Below are 22,829 nucleotides of genomic sequence, written 5' to 3' on the forward strand. Positions count from 1 at the left end.
TACTTGCCGAGAAAGGCGGCTTGGAAGACCCTTTCCCCACCCACACATACAGGACCGGGACGACTGATGAACGCTGGCGGCAAGGGCTCGACTGTAGCGGGGGGATCGAGGGCTTCCATAGTACCAACTGCGTTGCATCCCAGTATGCGATCGGCATCGATACTCCTTCACAAGGGCGGTGTGGCTTGGTATAGTGGCATGGCCAATCGTTGCGGAGTCCTCTGCAGGACCATTGATGGGCCGGGTTGCATTAGAGAGGTACATGCTTCTTCTGGAGGCGGTGGAAAATCAGTCGGCGGACTCCAAATGTTCTGGGTACGGCTGTCTTCAAATTCCCTGAACAGTATGCCTTGCGGCCATGTGTCAGGATTAAGAGCTGCATCACGGTACTTTGGGTGAACTCCAACTTTGAAGGATATGAAGTTCAAAGTACTGACGTCTATGCCTTTTTTAACAAGCGGAATAACCTTTATCTCCTCGTTACAATTTAGTCCTTCTTTAGACATTTTTTCGACAGTCTCTTTGCTAACGCTAGGATGAAAGCGCGAAAGATACATCCAGAGCAACGGCGCGGGAGGTGGAACCGTAAAAATGTTGCTATTATCGACTAGCTTTCGACTACCAACAAGAATATTGCTCGGATCAGGGCCATCCTCGCGACGACGTTTCTGAGGTGGTCGAGAGGTACCGGAGTTTGGCCGGACTGGAGTAGCTGTTGAAACCTTTCTAGCCAGGCGCGAAATTTGCTGGTTATTTTTGGATAACTCGGCCTTTAGCTCAGCACAGACGTCATCCGTTTTCCCAGCGATAGCAGCGATAACACATCCAAGTGAAGAAACGGTGTCGCGAAAGCGAGCAAACTTCATCAGCTTGACACATTCATTGCACATCCAAAATAAGTTTGGGTTTTCCGCAAGGTTTTTCAAAAACGGCTTGTTAAGTTGTTTCCCACATTGCATATGTACCACATTTTTGCAAAAACCCATGCATTCAATAAAGTCGTCATCCGATTTGACGGTTTTCGCGCAGTGATCACATGCACTTGCCATAATGCGTGCCGATCTGAGAATGCGAACAATGAAATATAGATGGCGCTGCGGTCGGTGGAAAGTTTGGTGGTTAAGTCACAGAAGTTCACTCAATTACGTTCTTCGCTGATTTTTTCGCAACACAAAAGCAAACAGGAGACACTTTCACACTGCACAATAACAATGTTAAAAACAAAATACTGAGTCGATTAACACGACAAACAACGATAAAAACTTCACAAATCTCGTCAAAAAGTAAAAATAGTTGGAGCGATTTATGTAAACAACTAATCGGTAGGAATACACTGAACCAAAAAAAAGCACTATGAAAGGTTTCAAAAAATTTTAAATGATGAATGACTACAAAAAAAAAATATTTTTAAATACTAATGCCTGAAAACGTGTGATAACACTAAAAAACAAGCAGTTCTTTCTCTTGGTCAGATGGCATTACTTTTGGGTTACCTACCAAAAATCTTTAGATAAGCTTCGCAACATTTTGTAAACAAATCAAAACAAACTACTCTAACATAACTCAATCTTTTCACCGTCAATCCAATGCATGAAAATGAAAATGAATATATCCCAATGAAAAAAATAATATATCCCAATTTACAAACTCCCTAGTCGCACAAACATATGTAGTCTTGAACTGAATCCAAACCCACCCTACCAATCTACGCTTCCCACTCACATTACTAATAGCTGTGTGTGCACGACTCGAACCTATCGCGTTTCCATTTTCGTGTATGCAAAGTTTCAACTCGCGCAGCGCGCGATAAACTTTGCCCACAGCAAGGAAACGGATGCAAGTTCTACATGGTTTAACCACATGCGAGTTGCAGAAATGTCATAGCGTCAACCGCTTATTGTACTATCCGGAATAAACAGTCATGATGTTGCTCGTTTGGAATGTAAGCATCGAATGACTCAAACAGACACGCGATACCTCTATATATAATACCGTGGTATTTGATTGAATCGCGAGGTGCCCCCTATTGACGGCTCTATCCGGAATAGACTGCCTGTATGTATGGGAGTGTTTCCACGTTTTCCGATATCTATTCATGTTTACGAGTTTTCAATAGTGTACTGAGCAATGGAATATAATTTCAGTTAATTCCAAATTCTTTGGTGGTAAAAAGACGGAAATCCATCAATAAGCAACATAGATATAAGCGTTCAAAATAGTGATGCAAAAACGTGATATCGTTTGATTTTAGATTTAAAAATTACACCCAGCCCCAGAAAGTGCAGTAAGACATTTTCAATGACAATTCTTTTTTTTCGACAAAGCCAGATATCTGAATATATTTTTATAATGCAATACTTTTGAACACTTTTTTGAGAGTCTAGAAACAACTCGTTTGATATCTTGCATCATGTGCGCGATTTCTACCAAATTTCATTTTTTTTTCGATTTCTGAAAGAAGTTTTAAATTTTCATATAAGACGTATGAAAAAATACCTGTAATTGCTACATAAAACTTGAATCGCTTTGGGGCACGGCCAATTTCTCTCAAATTTTGCCCGAGGTATCAAGCCATAATTTATGTTTTTACCGGCCGTGGACAAAATTCCAACTAGCACGTACGCGATCAAACACGTTAACATAGATGGAGTCGCTTGTATCCTTCGCGATAATACAAATCTGGTCACGCATGCAAACATGCAATCGCGATCATCCGCACCCGTGAGCTCGCATACATAAAAACCGGTCACAGGGTTAATCTAGCGCCGAATGGACGCTACCTCTAAATACTGAAAACACTATTTGTAGTTCTGACCAAACCCTTAATCCTGAGTGATGACCCGCAAGATGGTATTAAACAATTTTCTCCCTATTGGAAAAAATAGCTTTCAATAAATTTTTTCTCCACTACGGGGGAATATTGCATAGTCCTAGTGCTCCAACTTCTCGTATTCTGAGTAAGGCCGCAAGATATCAATTTTATTCCAGACATTTTTATCGTCAGACAATTTTTCCTTCATATTTTCCCATAATGCCAATGGCAAAAGGATGGACGCCATCGACATTATTGGCGTTGATCGCAGAGCAGTGGAAGAGGCATTTTTGTTTTTTAGAAGGTAGGTTGCGAGAATAGGACTAACTATAAACTGTGAAAAGACAAAATACATGGTAGTTGGTTGTGAATGAAGCAGTCTGAACGGTGTTGGTTCCGAGGTGACAATCGATGCGGTACGGTACGAGATTGTCGACTGTTGACAGTTCATAACGATGTTAGCCGTAAGGTTAAAAGGCGTGTTGCAATTGCAAATCTATGATTTTTGTAGTCAGCTAAAGTACCGCAGCCTACAAACGGGCACAACACAATATACTCTATACAAATCGCTGATACCACCTGCTGTTCTGTACGGTGATAAGACTTATCCGTTGAAGGAAGCAGGCTATCGAAAGGTTCGGTGTGTTTGAGAGAAGCATTCCGCCTTCAGTACTCAGCGGCACGATAGAAAATGGAGAATGTCGCAGACTACAGTGGACTGGACATGTAGCTCGAATGCTTGAAGAGAGACCAGCTAATTTTATACTTAGTCGGGAAGCTGGGAAAAATCGTCGACTTTGGGGCAAACGCCGCACTCGCTAGCTGTGTGCAATCGAGGAAGATGCGCGTGCGGCGGACGTTCAAATACACACAATCGAGCGGCCTGGAAATCTGAAATACATTCGATCATGATTCGGAGCGCACTCGGATTGTTTGGCCCACGATGATGATGATGATGTTGGTACCACATTTCAATCGAAGTAGACGGGGGTCAAAAATTGTCCAAATGATGTGAAATTTGACATTTGGGCTTAGTCACAATATAAAGGGGAGGAGAGAGGATGCCTGTGATTTAAAAAAATATTTTTTCTTCCATGACCTGGTTTGTTTTATTGTGCTTTTATGGTGCTTATAGTATTTTTACGGTACTGTTATGATGATTTTATGGTTTATGATTATGGTTTTGTAGCATTTTTAAAGAATTTTTGAAGTACTTTTGGTGTATTTTTATGATAAATTTGGAAAATTTTTATAGTCTATTTTTTCTATTTTTATGGTATTTGTATTTAACTTTATTAGTAAATCAAGAATTTTTTAATGATACTTTTATGGTTCTTAATATTATGAAGGCGCTTCGTTGTCTTTATAGCACTTTTATATTACCTATTATTATGGTCCTCATGACATTGTTGTATAATTCTTATGTCTAGTCATTGTATTTGTATATGCAAAGGCTATGTCAACGCCCCGAACTTCGATTTTTTCCGATGCACTGAGAGTCGACTCTTGTATACCATAAGACTCACTTTGTCGAGATCGAAAGACATACGGTACGTCTTTAAGTGTATGTTTTACGTGACAAATAGTATTACAAATTTTTCTCAAAGATGGCTGGTCCGATTAGAATATTACGCTCTAATAAAAGGTGTAATACTGAAAGTTTGGTTTTGGATTCTCCTTGTTAGTAACTGACACCTACTTGGAGTCCGTTAGATAAGTCAAAGTCAGCACCAAATTGGTGCCAGTTAGACACTAATTCCAAAAAGTCATGCGTGTTGTGAATGTCTAAACAACTTGTTCCGAGTAATGTCTTAGTAGTAAGCACAGAAGGTCGTATTCGCTGATGAGGAAGCTGAATCCAAAACGTTCAAATCAGGTATTGTGCCCTAAAAGGCACCTAAGATTTGTTCTTATCCAAAAACTGTGTTTTGCTTTGCCGGGAAAAATTTGCATAATGCTAGGCGTTTGCTCCTCAACCAAAAGACCAATTTTTGATTTTAATTCGCGAACCAGAGCTTCTGTGACGACTACTGAGACTTCAATCGGTAGAAGCCGGTTGTTCAGTATTTAGGTATTCACACACGATATGCAACTTTTTGGATTTAGTGTGTAATTGGCACTAATTCAGTGCTGGTTTGGACTTATCTAACGGGCTCCAAGCTGGCTTCAGTTACTGACGAGGAGAATCCGAAATACTAAAAGCCAAACTGCCCTCATACTCAAAATTTGATTTTATCTAGAATTTTTTTTGTTGTTACCGGGAAAAATGGGAAGGGTTGTCATACTGTGCCATTGAATATTATTTGAATAGGTGTTCTGGTTCCGGAATTATGAGTATAAGAGTGCGATCACACCTGATATTCATATACAAACCTTAATCTATTTTCGGTAATACTATAATTCCTCTCCAGAATATCGACTTTCTGTTTCGGGAAACTTTGCATTCCGATAGGAATAATAAATTGAAACAAGGTATTTATTTTATTTGAAAACGAGATTATTGTGTCTTCGGAAAATTCCTTAAGTACAAAACGAAGCTTATGAAACAAGGAAGCAGTTGACCATCTTTGCGAAGATTTTCCTTATTTGTGAAACAAACAGAGATAAATTCTTGTCTTTGCTAAGCACAACAACAAGAAGCATCCGATATTGCATTGCCTAAATTGAAAGGGATAAATAGACTATAGTAAATAGAATACTGTATTTTAAAAAGACCTGTTCGAAGTCTAAAGAATTTAGAGTTTAGTCCGTTTCTTTTCCGTCGGGATAGGGATTGTAAACACCTAACACCACCTTATTCAAGTAGATATCTTCTTTTTTGTTCTCACTAGCATCGGTATTGTTCGAAAGTTTGATGCAAGCTGAAGAAAGAAGGCGAAACAAGATAGACCATGCGTTCCCTTTCATGTGTGCAAAAGTAATGAGAACGAAATGAAAGTGCTTCCCCCTATTTATAGATTCGAGTAATTTCAATATTTCGCATTTTATTTTCAAGCTCAAAGCCTTTATCCAGCAATAATTTAGTTTAAGGGAGGTAGTGATTAACCCCGAAAACTCCTCCCTCGCTGTACAGGATCCAATATATTTTTTCTCCAGGCAAACAATCAACATTGCCCTTCTCCAGCTAAAGCGTTGCGTGCGTCCTATCGTGCATCTTTCGTGACCGGTAGCTTTACCCGCTGCGGACCAGACTAATCCATCGCGAAAATTCTCCTCCCGCAGTGGTTCTCTCTCTCTCTCTGGCGGAATGCAGCGGAATCACGAGACAGCGACGAGATGACCAGGGCCCGATAACACCACAAAGCCCGCACAGCCCGGCCATCGGAGAGGCATCAGTGGGAATAACTCAGCTAAAGAATTTTAATTTGGCATGATTTCTTCTCCTATTCCGAAGCATCGTCGTCGTGCGCGCGTGGGTTTTCTTATCATCGTGCTATCATCGACTCTTTTTGTTGTTGTTTTGGTTTCCCTCCGCTTTTGTGTCAGCTTCGCCAACTACTCGCGGCAAGAAGGGTAAAAAACCGATGCGAATGAAAATGTATGTTATGAGGATTGTTAAACGATCTATACAAGCGCGAGACCAGTTTCCTTTCGTATGTTGTGTGTTTTGTAAACTCCCAGTACACACTTGTGATTCGCAGTGCGACCACTACAGCATTCAACAACAACGGCTTGAGCAAAACAATGAGCAAATATTTCTTTCTGTAAAGCTACATTATGTAATTTTTAATTGAAACAATTATTGTTTCGTTCTCTTTTTTTCGCGTACACACGCTAACATACATCAGACCTTTTGGAGAAGAAACCCCCGACTTGAAGAAGCGCCTCCATAGTTTCACTCCATTTATAGAATCCGCTTGTGACAATTGCAGGCGAAGTTGGTAATGGCGTCGACAGCCGAGAGGTTTGTCGCCTACCCACTTTTGGATGGTTGCAGTCTTTTGTTGCCCCCCTTGGTCGGGATCTGACTGAGAGCGGACGACGGGTTGGGTTGGTTCTCCGGCGAACGGGAATTGTTGTTTATGCTAATCGAAAACAGCATGTCCCCAGAGTCATTAACGGTTTCGAATTAGTGATGTGGGGAGAAGGGTTACGGTATTGGTTGGACTCTCTCTCTCTGTCGCAGATGTCAATTGCTCCGAATAGTACAGTTTTCTTTTCGTACTCCTGAGGCACTAATTCCGCACACACCGTAGGCTATTTGAGCCGTTTTTCCCGTTTTATCGAGATGTCATGAATGACATTTGCACGTGCTCCTGCATGCTTGTGGTTTATTACCGGCATACCGTGTCTCTCCTTCAGCATCTCCCTGAGATGATTCTGCGCACGGTGATCTGTATGTTGTACCGCTAGCGTACAACTGGATAGCACTCGAGCAGCGCAGTGAAAGTCGATCTCGTTACCAGTTGTGTGCCGACACACCTTAATGTTTTAATTGGTAAAAATGCTGTTTTGTCGTAACTGTCACAATTTCTCTCCCTCTTTTCATGTCAAGTCGATTACACAGCAGCCAGAATGGGGGTCTTAAGCAAAATGATGTCATGCTGAGGATAAAAAAAAATGACGACACCAATACGAAATGTAAACAAAGTACACTCTAGGTTCTCTCAATTTTTCTAATTCGCAATCATTCACCGCAAATGAACCAGAAAATTTCATCGCTCCGCGGGGTGCATCAGGCGAACCATTTCAATCAATCAGCTGTGATTCCCGTTTCACCCGTTTCTTTGCGCTGCACCGTTTGCTGCCAATTCTTGGAATTCAATTCTCGGGAGGTCTGTAGCTCTCGTGTCTCGCCGCAGACTGACGTCGATTCAAAGGAGATAGATAGAGAGAGAGAGACATGGTCTGTACCGGCGTCGGTTGGCATACTGTGAGAAAATTGTTTGCGCACCTGGGCACCACAGAGGGTACTACTGATCGACCAGCGGGACGCACTGGACGAACGGATCGCTACCATTAACGGGTGGAGGTTGAAGTATGAGTGGGCGACTTTGTTGAGTGAGCACCTTAGATGTGGGAACCGTGAGAGAGATGCACTGCTGGCAAAAATACGGTGTCGGTTGGGGAATTGGATTTGGTTACTAGTGAACGGAGTAGGTCATGAATACTGATCAGGTACTGAACATATTCTAATGATAGATGTACAGTGTCCAATGAATTTTTCCAAGAATTATTTTATTAAAATTCTTTTCTTTTCCTTTTCAGGTTTTGAGAGTATTTCGCCAGTGTCTAGTAAGTAGTTGATATGAATTATATACCTAATCGAAGAAAATGGAATAGCATTCGAAAGAAATTTGTAGCTATGTAATCAACGGAATGAATTATCCTTTGGCTGGTAAGTACCAAGTAAAATCTCTTTCAATCCACCTAGTGGTGTAATTTACCCTTTCTCATTTATTAACATTAGTTTTCGATGACTTTTATTTAGCGGCCGTTCATATATCTTCGTTTATAACCCCCCCCCCCCCTCCGTGGACAAGCGTGGGCAATTCCTGTACCCCTAACTCCCTCCCCAAGATGTCCACGTGGTCTTTCCAAAATTTTGTTTGGGTGATTTCATATATATAAATAAGTTTCCAACACTTCTGCTAGACTTTCCAATGCGTTAGAGCAAGATACCAGTTTAATGAAAATCGTTTAAACTTTAATCACTAAATATCATAGAATCTCTGAGAAACTTCCATGGAAATGTCCCAATTCTGAACGAAATTTGTTCATTAAGACTTATAGTCAGTTCAACACAAATTTTTAAATGCAAATACAAAAATATTAGATCTACGTTTTAAAGTTGATAGATTGATTGGCAAATTATTGAGTTGGTTCGTAATTTTAACAAGTTTTTAAATCCAACAATAGTGGAATGATAGTTGCCATCGATATTTTCAATTTACATAAATACCACACTGCCCTTGTATGCAAAAGTTACGTAAACGCCATCGAGTATCTTTTTCAGGAAATCAATTTTTATCTTGCATGGTGGGGTAAAAATATGCTTTTGTCACCTCGTGTTTAGCTAAGAGAAGAGACGACAATAGGCTTTTTGCTCTTCTTAATTGTCTCTACTAGACCCTGCCGTAAATCTAAAGACAACAAGCGTTCGTCGTTGCCAGATTCATTTTGCATGTTTTTCACAATTACTGAAAATAGTATCTCAAAGATCGCACCACGATTTCCCGCTGAACTGCATTTAAAAGCTAAATTGTATTTTTATTCATGTCCATCTTACACGCAGCTATATCGTCATTAGGTCTTTAATTCAATTTGCACGAATTGTTTATGTGTATGAAAAGTATCCGAAATAGATTCAGCAGCACTGATTTTCATCCCGTTTATAAATGTTATGAACGCTCTTGACTGGCAAAACGACCAACGAGAAGCTGGCTCAATATTGAAGTTAGGACTGGATCAAATTGGTTACGTGATTGTCTTCTCTTCTCTTGGGGTTTTCGAGTTTCAACAGGTCATTTTGTATTTTAGTTTGAAGTGCTTGCACTGAAAGATTTTCGTAGCTAACCTAAAAATACGAAAATGTGAAATTTGACCAAAGTGGCGTTTACGTCACTTTTGCATACAAGGGCAGCACGCTGTGCTATTATAAGCACTTTGGCTCTTGAAAAAAATTGAATGTAATCCAACGCTTACACCAATGACGATCAGAATATATTGGCTTAAATGGCACGTTCCTTGTATATAGTCGGGGATTTGTGTCTTGCCGTGTGTTTTCATCATTTCTTGAGCAGAAGGAAAGGACAAAGAAGTGTGGGGAAGTAGAATTGGAAGGATGGGAAAAATAGCAGCACAAAAACAAGCAGCAGGTAAGTTGAACTCATAAGCAGTTCAACACGCCTGCGAGTAAGTCTAAAGCTTTTACCACATTGGATAAGAAACTTTAGTATGTCTCTGAGTTTCAGTGGTCTGAACATTGTTTCGTCTATATAAGGACGGCCGAAAACTCGAAATCGCAATTGCACTACTGCTGTACAGTTGCTTATCAGATGATATGAGGCTCCGTAGTCGGATTCACAAAGATCACATGAAATGATCACAAGTCTTCTCAACGCGCTGAATAGGTGCCATGTGATAATTGAGTTTGCAGTGGCCTGTTAAAGCCCTGGTCAGCATATCGCAGTGGAGCTTCGAGAAATTTAGGAGATTTTTCGAAATCACTGGGCACGATGGCTCTAGAAACGTTTTTGGCGACACGTTTGTAGATTTCTCCAATAATTGCGGTGCTCGGACGAAGTCCAGGACCGTATTTTTTCCCTTATCCAACTTGTCGAAATTGGCAGGGCGGGCTCAGGACCAACCAAGTCACATTCGCTGAACCTGCCCTGGCCAATTTGTCTGTCCATTCATTTCCAGTAATACCGGAATGTCCAGGAACCCAGACAAGGCAGATAGTGTTGACAATACTTAGTTCTTCGATTTGGGTTCGGCACGCGACCACTAACTTGGACCGTGACTTGTCTAAGCTAAGGGCCTTGATTGCAGTCTGACTATCGGAGCAGCAGTTTATAACTCTGCCGGACAAACTCAGTTGACCCGTACCCCGCACATAATCACAAATATTTCTGATTGGAATACAGTACAGTATCTACCTAGTGAGTGAGATTGCTCCAATCCCATTTCACGACAGTAGACACCAGCACTTCCCTCCATCAGAGAACCGTCAGTGTAACAGACCACTTGCGTTTGTTGTCTTTCCATATAGCCAGACAACCACTCCTCTCGAGAGGGAATCTTCACACGGAATGTCCTGTAAGGAAAACTACATGTGAGTGTAATATCTCTCGGAGCAAGAATATCTTCACCCCATGTAACCATTTGTAACCACAATCGTGTATGACTGGTAGCAAGATCAACCTGGTTACTGTAGATTTTAAACTATAAAGCCGCTCGTACAGCCAATCATACAATCTAGGCAATGCGTACATAAACTTTGTTTCCATTGTGCTCGAAGTTTTGCTCCAAAAATGGAACCAAATATCAGAAAAAAAACCTGTCTGGTGATAATTGTTAACGTACCGATGTAATCAAGATACTTATCCGGAGCAGTGCCGAGAATTTTCATTTCGAAATGCCCACTTTCAATTGAATCAGTGGCAACCACGATTCAAATACAAACTCTTCCTCAATAATTTACTGTCAAATAAGAGTAAACTTCATGACAAAACTGATTTAATGTTGCTTCCACCACTATCCCAGAACACATTCAGTTTTTGCCAGTAATCAGTAAAACAAACTCTGCACAGTTGTCTTCAATCTGGCACCCTTGAACTCCACTTGGACCCGCTAGCTAGGTACCTGCCCGTAGTGTGTCCGAATCGCTCCCCAACGGCACATACGGTTTTCCCCCAACCAGATTCCTGCCGTTGTCTCCTTCAACCGCCCTCGCATCGCTGGCAGTGACTCTGCTCTCGCAGGGGGATCCACTCGATAGAGTTGCAGAAAGAAAACAATATATGTATGTGACTTTACATAAAAAGCTCTCATGGACCGAGGAGATAAAATAAAATGTAGGCCAACAACTTCGCCGTACTTCCTCCCTGCGGTTCCAGTGATCGTACGCGCCACTGCTGCTGGAGCCGCACCTCTGTATGAATCAAGCGACCGTTTTGTTCGATTCAACCAGCACGACGACGAATGACGTGCTTTGCGAGGTGGTTGATCATGTGCACGGCACATTAAATTCAAATACTTATTTCCACTCCTTCTGTGGTACCTGACCGAGCCTGACCAGTGTGCCTATATAGGTTCCCGGCGCAAAGGCTTGGGAAAGACCGGAAAAAATGTATGCTGTGCTGGCACAAAAAAAAAGAAACAAGCTTTCTTTTGGTCCCCGCCGGGTCCGGTTGAGGAATTGCAGGGCAACTACTATAAGCTAGTTACCTACCTGCCAGTCTGTGCAGGAGCTTTGCCGCGCCGTGCCGTTGCACCGCAAAAGGCAACATTTCACTCGTTGGTGTCCGATGAGCGGCTTTCAGATTCTTTCTATCCTGCCGCCCGATGACAGAAGGCACAGCTGAAAGCGGAAATGTACTACACGTTTCACACGACTTGTGCCGTTTATGGAGCCGATTCCGGCAGCTAGAGTCGACCTTTGATTCTTTACGTCTTTTCTTGGCTAGCTGTTCTCTCTATCCCTCGGGTGTTGGAGATCAGAACCCTTATTACTATTAGGGCGCATTTGGTTAAAGTGGATTGCAAAGCAATGACCTCATCAACAAATACTTTTTTTTGACAGGTGAGTTTTGCTTGAACCGGAAGTGACCACTCATGCCGTGTCTGCTGGTAATTACTTAATAATGATACAGCTATTAACTAGTTTCGCGACATTGCAAGCTGCCTCATACCAGTTGAATATTTAAAAAAAAAAGTTTCTTTAAAATTCATGGTTGAGTGACTTCTGTCAATAGAATGCACATGAAACTAGTTTGGTATATAAGCTGTTTTGATCGGAAACGGGGTCAATTCATACCATATTCCTACATATTTTTTCCTTTTTTATTAGCGACTAAGAGTGAATCCAGCAGCATAGCTCACTAAGTGACTTTACGGACATGCCGCAGACTCAGGTGATTCGCATTAATAACCCAAAATATCCTGACTCCTGCGTGTAGAAGACAAAAGGTTAAATCGCTGGGATACTCTAAGCTTGCTCATATGAGACTATTCCACGCTCAACTCCAAGATCTAACTCTTATTCGAACTTAGAATTAAACAGCGTTAAGCAGTTTTGTTCAACTAAGCGTGAGTTTACTTTAGGAAACATTTTGTAATGAACTATTGTGTTCTCTCTAGATCCTGATGCACGGGAATCAGACGGCTGCTGGATAGGAATCCTTTATCCTTCTACGACGAATACATATCTCGAAAATTCCCAAGTTATCAACGAGAAAACTCGAACACAAAAACGACGAGTGCTGTCCGCGATTCCGTTACTTTCAATGTTTGCGTTATCCGCCGGCATCCCCCCAAGGTGCGTACGGTTGAGGCTTGCTTGCCACATGCAAATAAATGTACAGCAAAGAGGTTCCGATTAGATAACCGATACAATGTAACCGAACGTGGCTCTGACTGTGGGAAAAAGGAAAGGACGTCTCTTATTAACGTTCACCCGAACTCTTGTGTTTCGGATTTAGAGTCATTTCTGTGAATTACGATAAATCCGCCGAAATGGACAGATTTTTGACTCGGACTGACAAATGGTGGAATTTTTTTGAGCTGATAAGAACTATCGAATTAAGTGCCCAGTTGCGAGGAACTGGATTTTTGATTTTGACAACTCACTTTTACCAACAGGCAGTGTGCCGTTGATATAACGGGTTTCCTCTGCATCGGTAGTGGATTGTCGGCTTTAGAGTAATAATTCCGTTGCACTTGGAATAAGGAAGTTCGTTGCAGTTTTAGCAGTGAAAATAATTACACTATTGCAGTTCTCCTACTTCATCTAAATTAAAAACTTACTCTAAACTAACATCCAGTCAAGTAGGCATCGTGTTCTGAAAGAAAGAAAGCAAAATTATTAACATATCGAGACGTCTAAACTGTCGAAAAAACGATAATCAAGGTTGCGAACGTTTAATAAACCAGAAAAACTTTCCGACACATCTGAAAACCGTGACATTTGCATCGATTAAGGCAGTTAATTGCAGCACCTTCCCAAATCGGTACGTATCTAAAGAACGAAACAAACCGATTAAGTGCCACAACGCAGTCATACGAAATTATCGTATGCAAAATTCCACACTTCTCCACTCTCGGACAGCGGGCAGAAAATAACAATAAAACCCACCTCCATGAGGTAACAACAGTGCACCAAAATGGCCTACTACGAAGGACGCGTACAGCTGGCCGAGTTGAAGGTAGTGGCAAATTATGGCGTGACCAAATTGCTAAGGCTGCCGTCGATCGGTACGCCCCCCCCCCAGCCGACTTGACATTTCTGCGTAAATGTATATAAATAAATCGTCATCATCAGTCAGTGGGTCTCCTGCTCGCCTTTTGGGGTGCAGCAGCCCATTCCCGGGTGAGGTGGTAGTAGGTGGCTGCAAGACAAATTAAGATGAAGGACCCCCTACTTCCCTACCCCTGCTTTCCGCTTGTTCGGAATCGACGACAGGACACAAATTTAGCAACAATCGACAGCCAATTAATGTTCGTCTTTTGTAAATATATGTCTGTGTAATAAATTCGTTTCGCCTTGGCGCACTTGAATGTTGATTTGTTTTGTCGCATGTTCCATCAGCCCTGGAAGTCAGTTTATTAATTTTGATCGTTGCGAAATTTGTCAAGGGTTGACCACTTTTTATTTACGCACGCCCGGAATCCCCCTCGACTAATGTGGCCATAAATGGGTAAACGACATTGTCGCGATTTTGCAGCCGGTCGACCAGAGTTCCTTTTCGGTGTGACCGAAATTGCGAACGCAAACTGCGAAAAGATTCATTGGTTACGGTGGGGTTTAGCTAAATGACCGAGTAACCGTTCGATCGGTTGGTTGACCGAGCTTCCTACCAACGTTTCAATCAGTTTTTTGTGTTAGAGCAATGATGCGAGTTATTATTTTGTAGATATTGTAATTTAAATTTCCAATAGACTGTTTTGATTAGACGCACGGGTTGGATAAACCGATCACTACATTCATACATCGAAATATTATGAATCTCCTTATTCCTCATTGGACAAGACTTATTTTAAAGTGGAATACTTCTACATCGTTCATCTTAGGGCGCCAGCGAAAGCTCGTTCGGTGAGCTATTTGCGCAACTTCCAGAAGGTTAACGGAGCACTGACTTTTGTTCCTGCGCTGCTTGTACGCAGAGCATAATTTAAGACCGTGCGGAGGGCCCCGCAGTATATACACTCTTCAGTTTCTCTGCCGTAACAGTCGTCCTCGTGCTTTTCCTTTCATTTGCCATGCTGTGTCTTATCGCTTCAATTGGTGGCTGTTTGACCCAATTACTTGCGATTGCTGCAGTTCATTACCCGTGGCACAAACAGGCGAACAGGTAGTCGAACCATGGTTAGGAAGAGAAGACTCGGAGAAAATGACCCGAAGTGAGTCTGACACACAATAAGTTATTATCCGCAGCTTTTGCTGAATACAATTGCTTGCATTCCAGAATCATCACATGTTTAAGTGAAAGGCCCCTAAAGCAAACAACCCCGTACTCCAACAGGTTTTCGCACTTTGTCGTGTCGGCGACGACCCCATCGATCTCCACTGCCGTAGCAGGTACATATACCCTACATTGCTTCGCAAATAAAATGCTCGCCGCAAGCAATCTGGTTTGCTTGGTCGAGATCATTCACTATAACACGTATTTTTATGAGCTCAAACAAGTGTTCTCTAAATTACGGTAGGCTAGTGAGCAGTCAGCTCTCGTGAAATTTCCAAAATATTCAACGATTTCGAGTTGGGCCGAAAGTAGATCACCCATAGTCCATTGGAACTGTCTGGATATTTTTTTATGCGAGGAGTATTGAAAGAAGATTCAAATTGTTCTCACCCGCGGCCATTTAGGCACGAGGTTATATAGGGAATATAATATATAAAGTAGCGGTGAAAAGGTTAAAAAGTCAAAAGAAAACGAATACTCAGCTTCTCTAGCGGCGTCCATTCGTCTTCACCGGATCGATTCACTGCACTAGCAGGGGCACCGATAAACAATGACTCTATCTTAGACAAAGACCTTTACTTTTTTTGCTATATACGATCTGCTTCTGTCGAAAGCTCGGGAACGAATGAAATCCGTCGTCATTTTTTTGACTTCTTCACTAATGTTGCTCACAGTTGATTTTGGGGTGCTCAATGCTGCTTTTGCGGTTGTCAATATGACCTGAACAGAGCTGCCAAAATTTTGGCTACCGTTTGTGGTTCAGGCATTGGTATTGAAAGCTCTGTTTTGGGTAGGTTTGCCGTAGATGCGTTGCCAATCGGTTGTGATGCATTCTCTGCATCTTCCGCGTAAGGTTGTCCATGGTGTGCTGTTTGATTACAATACTTACACGTAGGAGTTTGAGCCTCATGGGTGATAACGTAGTCTGTTTAATAGTGGCTCCGTGAGTTTTGATGTTTATTGTGAAACAGGAGGTAGTAGGTCTTTCAACCCGCGTCCTCATCACAATAACATCGTTACGAGTATCCGAGAAGAAACTTCTCCGTATTACGACATGCATTCTGAAATTAGCTCAGGAGGGGTACGCGGTGACAGATCATGTAGCTTTACGTCTATATAGTCATTTTCTACGGGAATCTTAATTCCAATGTTGTTACTTTCAATCACGTGCTTTGATTTGTTTCGCAAAATGAAACGATAAGATTGGACTAACGTGTTGAATGGTATGATCACAGCATTGCGGAGATGACGCTGAAGATAGGCGACGTCCTTAAACTCTATTTTTACCGTCCACTTCACGAAAACTCAGTCTTATTGAACGAAATTTAAAGTCAACGACCGCTGTGTTGGGTCAGAGCAGAGCTTTTTCGTCAACTTTACACATGATGGCAAGAATAAATGAAATGTTTTCTTTATTCTCAAGACAATGCACACTAAATCGAGAGTTTGGTCGTTTGGCTCGATTGTGCGTCTAACTCGGGCAGAAGTAGAAAGTAGAGTGTTAATTACTTTTGGAATAAAAATAAGGGACGCTCTTGAAGTACTTTGTAAATGTACGAATACTGCGTGTAATTTAAAAGAAATGTATCTTATTCCCACTTTTATTGTTACTGTTTCAGCAGGGATATACACTTAGAGAAATGATAAAACTTACTGACGTCTTGTTTTATGGGTTTTATGGGTACATTTCGTTTAATTTCAATATTTATCCAGTTTCCAAACCCGAAGCGCTAATGTATGGCTTACAAAACTTATAGATATTGTGAAACTACGCCGAATGCTCCATTTGAATCTGTTTTCTTTTTTTCATTTTGGCGAACGTCAGGCTTCCGTTGATACTAGAGCTGTCAAGCGGCAACCAGAAAACAAATAATCTCTCTGTCTATCATACCAGCGTCATAATCTACCGTTAGACGAACTTTCCCCACTATATGCGCTCGAGTACCGAAAGTGCAGCTTTCGACAAAACCCCCATCCGACAATGGTTTGAACTTTGGCTTCCCCACTCGATTCCCATTGTTAGAGCTCGCACATTCGAGAAAGAGAACAAATCGTGATCATCCGACGAGATCAATAAATCTAATCAATAAATTGAGGCGTTCCGAAAAAAAAACTTCGGACACATTTATACACCGTAGACAAAACGCTAGGCCATCAGAGTCGGTTCGGGAATGCAGACAGCCGACGGGATGGGGGACGGCGGAACCTAGTCGAGGAGATGATTATCTGCTTTTTTTCTTGTCCTCTTAATGATGATTTTCGTTTTCGTTTGACGGGTGGTCCGAATCACAGCATTCACTCTAAGCTGGCACGCGGGACACCATCGTCGTCGAAGTCGTTGTCGGTTACCACTCCGCAAAACTGAAAGCGATTCAGGCGTCAATCCAACCCTGAAGAGTGAAGCGAAGAGGAAGGCTGACGTTCGATGGCGCATATAAATTTTAATGTTGTTTCGCATAGTAGGTATATATGCTTACCCGAACCCTGCCTGGACTGGGTCACCATGTGGTGAGGCTCGGAGTGTACCGCCTGTAAAAGCGAAATCGAATGCGGGGCTTCGAGACCGGTCGCAACAAACGGGATAGTTGTGCTGTTGGAAGAGATGGAAACGTCAAAAAATCGAAGAATTTCACAATCGACCACACTGTCGTCACTTATGACAATAACAACAAACCGTCTTATCACGGGAGATTTCTGATTCGGACCGAACCGGATGTCAAAAAATCGAGGTCTATCCATCCATCCACTCATAAGGCAATTTCATTCGTTCGTTTGTTCGTGCGTCAAGTTTTGTGCTTATCTTTCGCCGACCATTTCCCAGCAAACAGACTGCCCATGACAACGTAGGTTGTCAAAATTGTAAACATACCGTCGAACATGGTTTTAAGGCTCGCTCGTTTGCTCTCGACGTAAAAATAACACTGTAAAGCAAACATTGTGTTGTTATACATCATCTTCATCGTTTTCAGTTGTTCCTCCGGCAAGTAAATCACAAATTACGACTTGATCCCAGAGTCGAGCGTGCGCCGTCAGATGGGGGTAGTTGTAACTGACGCCGGGTTTACCCTGTTCTCTCTCTCCTCGCCAGCACTGCTTGATTGGATGACGGGAACGTGTGAAAATTTTATTGAGAGATCATCGCCGCCTATGTTCACCTCGCTTGCTGTGTTTCGACGAGCCATCTGTTTTACCCGCGCCACCTGGACCTGGAAGTTCTTTTCTCCCTGTTGAACCTTCCCTGGAGTTTGTTTTTTTGTGTTGCTTTCAAGAGCAACAATTCAACTGCGAAGGAAAAATATTGTGGCCAAGACCGGTCATAAGCTTTTGATTTGGCTATATTTATCATTGGGCCGTCCGCGTCATCAGTGCCTCATTCGAGGAGGAACTTTTTATTCGCGTTTCGTTTGTAACGGCGGCGGCGAGATTCATCTCGCCATGGGAAAATTAATCAAGAACCTGACTCCTTTCAATTCCCGGCTGCATGCCCAATCACGATGGTTGGTTATTTATTCAACCCCCTCTCGTCTCCCGTTCGCAGTGGTGATGATGACGATGACTATGGGATCGAGGAAGCGATGTAGGTCGATGGTACAAGGGCAACGGGCGTTCGTGTCTTAGACGAACTTTCTAACAACCTACACTCGGAGGATGCCATTACGCTGACAACTTCAAGACTACTAACTCGCGAACGAGACTATCCTAGTGGCGAAAAGACCAATTTTATGTCCAATAATGTTCGTGCTAAAAAGCAACTATTTCGCAACCGGGGAGAAAGAAAGTTCAACGAACGCAAAATACTTTGTTTATTTGCTTCCTCGGTCGAAACGGGTGAACAAGTCACGAGAAGAATTCCGTTCTCGCGATAGAGAAATGCAAGGCCCCTCGAGGGGGCGGGAACCAACAACAATCTCATTATAGTGTGCAGACTGATAACTTTTACACGGTGATTGGGGTTGCTTTGGCCTCGTCGCCGGGATCAGGTGCTGCCTTGTGCGCATCGGGATTCGTGTGCCACCCGAAGCATTCCAAAAAGATGATGGTTTAACTGGCTATTAGAAGAAGGCGTCGTCACCGTCGTCGTCGTGTTGCCCCGGGCTCAAATGGCTCGGTAAATTGCATTTCCCGCTTACCGCTTGTGGAAGGCCGGAGCAAAGCAGGCGCCGACATTGAAATGGAGAGCTCTAGCGTTTAGTTCCGCTTACGGTGGACTCTGGTACCTGGCGAGGCTTGCTTAGCTCGGCGTGCAATATTACCTACATCTTATTATTACTTGTGTGAGGGAAGGAAGAGCTGAGCGGTCAAACGAAAATGTTCGTTGTTTTTCTTCGGTTTGTCGTAGGAATTCAACTAACGCTGCTCCTTCGGGTCAGGGTTTATTATTATACTGCCTCGTATAGCTATTTTTAAACACTGACACTCGCTTCGACTGTTTTGATAGCATCTAGGAAAGTAAAGTGAGGCCGAAAGGTCGCAAAGTCAACATTTATAGCGTTTTTTCTCGAGTGCGGAGTGCAATAAAAGTGCTGGGTGAGGTTAGCTTCGGTTTCTTGTTTGTCTTGAGCCGCCGCAAATGGAAAATAGATCTGCAAATTGAAATGACGCACTTTCGTGTTGGCGCTGTGGCTTTTTAGAAATGACTTAGTGGAGTATAGAGCAGTTACCTAGCTGGGGATCTGGAATGGTGCTATGGACGAGCCAATGCTTCCCTGTCTTTTTCAAGAATGGTATGCCAGAATTAAACATACCAACCTAAAAAGAATCGTCTCTAAGATCAGGATAAATTTAGAGTCCTTTTTCGTTCCGTAAGCATATTGAAAAATTAAAACCGTCATCCATTTTTACTTTACACTAGGCAATTATGACACTTCGATTTTTTTGACGTTTAATAATGTTCTGTTATAACCAAATCCAAAAAAAATCTGAAGGGGTTTCTTTTTGTACAAACATACACTAGAGGGTCAAGAAAAACATGAGTCTCATTTACCCACCCTTGAGTCGAATCCTAGTCCCACCAAGAGTATTACTAAACCAAAGCCTAACTACTGAACAAACGTGTTTGAGGTTCGTATGGGACAATCGACAATTTACAAGGATTAATTACACTTGTTTAGAATGTTTGCCGCTCATGTGCCTCTTAAAACCTCTCGATGCCCCTGGGCACTGCGGAGCTAAGGGCCCCCTAAAAGTAAACAGATATATAAACTGCTGTAGAGTAGGGGTTAAAAAAAATAATTGCCAGCATCACGGAGCCATTTCTACTCCACGCTAATCTGAGATTTTGTTCCAAATTAGAGCCAAAACATCCTACCATGCTGAAATTATTGATAAAAAATAGTTGTAGGAATCTAAATATATGGAGTAAAAACGCGATTTCAGATTTCCATCACTACTTATAAATGTCCAAGTACCGAAAAACGATTTTAGTAGCACCTAAAAAGTTATTAGTATTTCTGGACGATCTGACCGTCAATGAAAAAGAGCCTAACACACTGTGCGATAGTGGAACTTCGAACTCAGGTGAGCTGCGTACAGTGGAATGGGCTGACCAACTACACTGTGGCCTTTCCGGACGCTGCAATCTGACGTTCATAGCTATGAGACGCTGTTTCAAGATGAAGAGTGCCTCCATCAAGAAGAAGCAATGGTGGAGTAGGGCGGGTTAAACGTAAATTATTTGAACGTTGTCGCAAGTTTTTTTTCGTAAATACTCCATAATGTGTAACCTTAAATGAAGCGCACTGTTTTTCAATAATCCAGAAATTATTACTTCATGTATGTATATGTTAAATCTGAATTTTTAAATACGCAGGATATTCTGCGCCATTATCTATCAAGCTTCGTTAACAGATGGGCAACTATTGCTAGTTTAGAAGACTATCACTAAAATACCACAGTTTTTAATTGACATTTTAATATGCGACCATGGGTTGTATACGTCCTTAAAGTTTTTTGCTATTCGGAAGATGAACCCAAGCTGTATTGATGCCTTATCCACGATGTATGAAGTATGTGGTTTGAACATTAGTGTCGAATTCATGATGACTCCGTGATTCTTGACGTGAGTGTCTTGAAATGCTCGAGTCGAAGAAATGGTAGTTAAACTGAATCGAGTCGAAGAAATGGTAGCTAAACTGACGTTTCCGCGTGAACGTAACCATTGAGCATTTACTCGGATTTAATACCATTCTGTTTAGATCACACCACATACTAAAGCTCACCAGTTCACTGTGCAGAAAGTCGGCCTCGGTTTGTCCCGTATTTGTCGAAAAAAATTCATGTCGTCGGCGAAAGGAAAGGCGGGGTCCTTGCAATTTGACATTGACGCCATTAAAGTAGAGGAGGAATATTAGTGGACCGCGATGGCTTCCTTGTGGGATGCCGGATGTAGCGAAGAATGGTGCAGTTAGACAGTCCTTAATGCTGATTTCGAGTTGCTTTCCATCGCGAGGTAGGAACGAAATCAGCGCAGAAGTTGTCCATGAATACCGAGTTTGTCCAGCGTCGCTATTGCAATATCATGGTTGATTTTGCCGAGGGCCGCATATAGATCAATTTAAATAGCGTCGGTTTACAATCCGTCAGCGAATCCATCGAGTACATATGTTGTGAACGAGAGCAGGCTGGTCGTTGTAATTCGTTTATGTAAAAGTATTTGCAGTGGAAGGAAATAGGGCCGAAAACAACCAGCTCGAATAGTTTCGATGGAGCACTTAAACGCGAGATTCCCCGATAACTATCAATGTTCGATTTGTTTCCCTTTTCATGAACTGAAAACATGTGCGCTGCTTTCCAGCAGGAAGATAATGTTCCAGTAGAGAGTGATAGCACGAAGACTCACCGAAGTGGTTCAAGAACCCTGCTGATGCACTCTCGGTCAAAGCGATGACGTCATAATAGTAGCCCGTGGTCGCTAGAGTAAATAGCTGTCCGTTGATGAATTTAGGCCACCAATATTCTGGTAGTAAACCTCGATGTTGTTGGAGGACGGATCAGTTTCAGCAAGCAGAGAGCGAAGCCTTGTAGCCATTTTGAGCGTGGAGGAAGATCCTTTCGTCAATCCCACGAACAGTATCCGAACGGCTTACGGTCGCTTGGTCGACTGTGGTGGGAGATTCGAGGCATCCCGAATTAACTGCGTCGCACCTCAGAATACGACAATTGTCGTCGACGATAGAAATAGTTGGTCACAAGATGTTGGAGCAAAAGGTGTCAAATGAAAGCGTCTTTGAACGTCAGCGCTTACTCGTTCAGTAAGCCATTCACACCAGGCACAAACTGAACCTATTTATCACCATTTTGAAGGAAAACTAAATCGGTCAAAACCAGCGCTTTCTGAATAGTGTATGATATAAATATAGTTTTTGACCATAGACAAGTTATACGAGCTCAAAAACCAGGGATAAATTAACACAAAATTTGTCGCAACTCTTTTCAAATAAGCCAAAGCGATTTGGTCTCTTCAGAATTTGTGTATTTTGATGCAACAAAAATGATTCTGAACCCTGTATTCGCGAGAAAACTTTCTGGCTAGGCTTAAAAATTTCAATTTAGGGAGTTCATTATAGAAAACGTCCCATAAATCGATAACTGTAAGCGACAGAGAAAACATATCTTCAGCAAAATTTATGGAAATGTTTGAGCACGAAAAAACGATTTTTGAGTTATGGTGTCTTCAGCAAAGTTTGTTTATTAAATACTAGCTAATCCCATCGCGCGGTGCTGCGATTTTCAACGAAATAGGAGGAAACCACAGACTGTTCCGAAGCGCCATCTGGCGGGTAGATAGTTCCCAACCAATAGCACACAAACACGCTCCATAACAAATGCCTACTATGTACCAATTTTTACGGCAATCGGTTAAGCCGTTTGGCAGTCCATAAATCATATACATA

The 22,829-nt window shown here is 42.1% G+C and overlaps 1 protein-coding gene across 11 annotated transcripts in view; it reads right to left on the minus strand.

Annotated features, from left to right (window-relative positions):
• The window catches only part of LOC131694918 (leucine zipper putative tumor suppressor 3-like), an 84,819-nt gene that overhangs the window by 53,633 nt on the left and 8,357 nt on the right, over positions 1-22,829 (minus strand). For 10 of the 11 annotated variants that reach the window (XM_058983444.1, XM_058983443.1, XM_058983441.1 and 7 more), the window contains one exon: positions 13,283-13,317. The exons of the other annotated variant lie outside the window; for it this stretch is intronic. The gene's annotated coding sequence lies outside the window, so the exon portion shown is untranslated. The remainder of the gene's footprint in view (positions 1-13,282; positions 13,318-22,829) is intronic. 11 annotated transcript variants of the gene reach the window in all.

Source organism: Topomyia yanbarensis, unplaced genomic scaffold (assembly GCF_030247195.1).
Source record: "Topomyia yanbarensis strain Yona2022 unplaced genomic scaffold, ASM3024719v1 HiC_scaffold_20, whole genome shotgun sequence".
Taxonomy (NCBI): domain Eukaryota; kingdom Metazoa; phylum Arthropoda; class Insecta; order Diptera; family Culicidae; genus Topomyia; species Topomyia yanbarensis.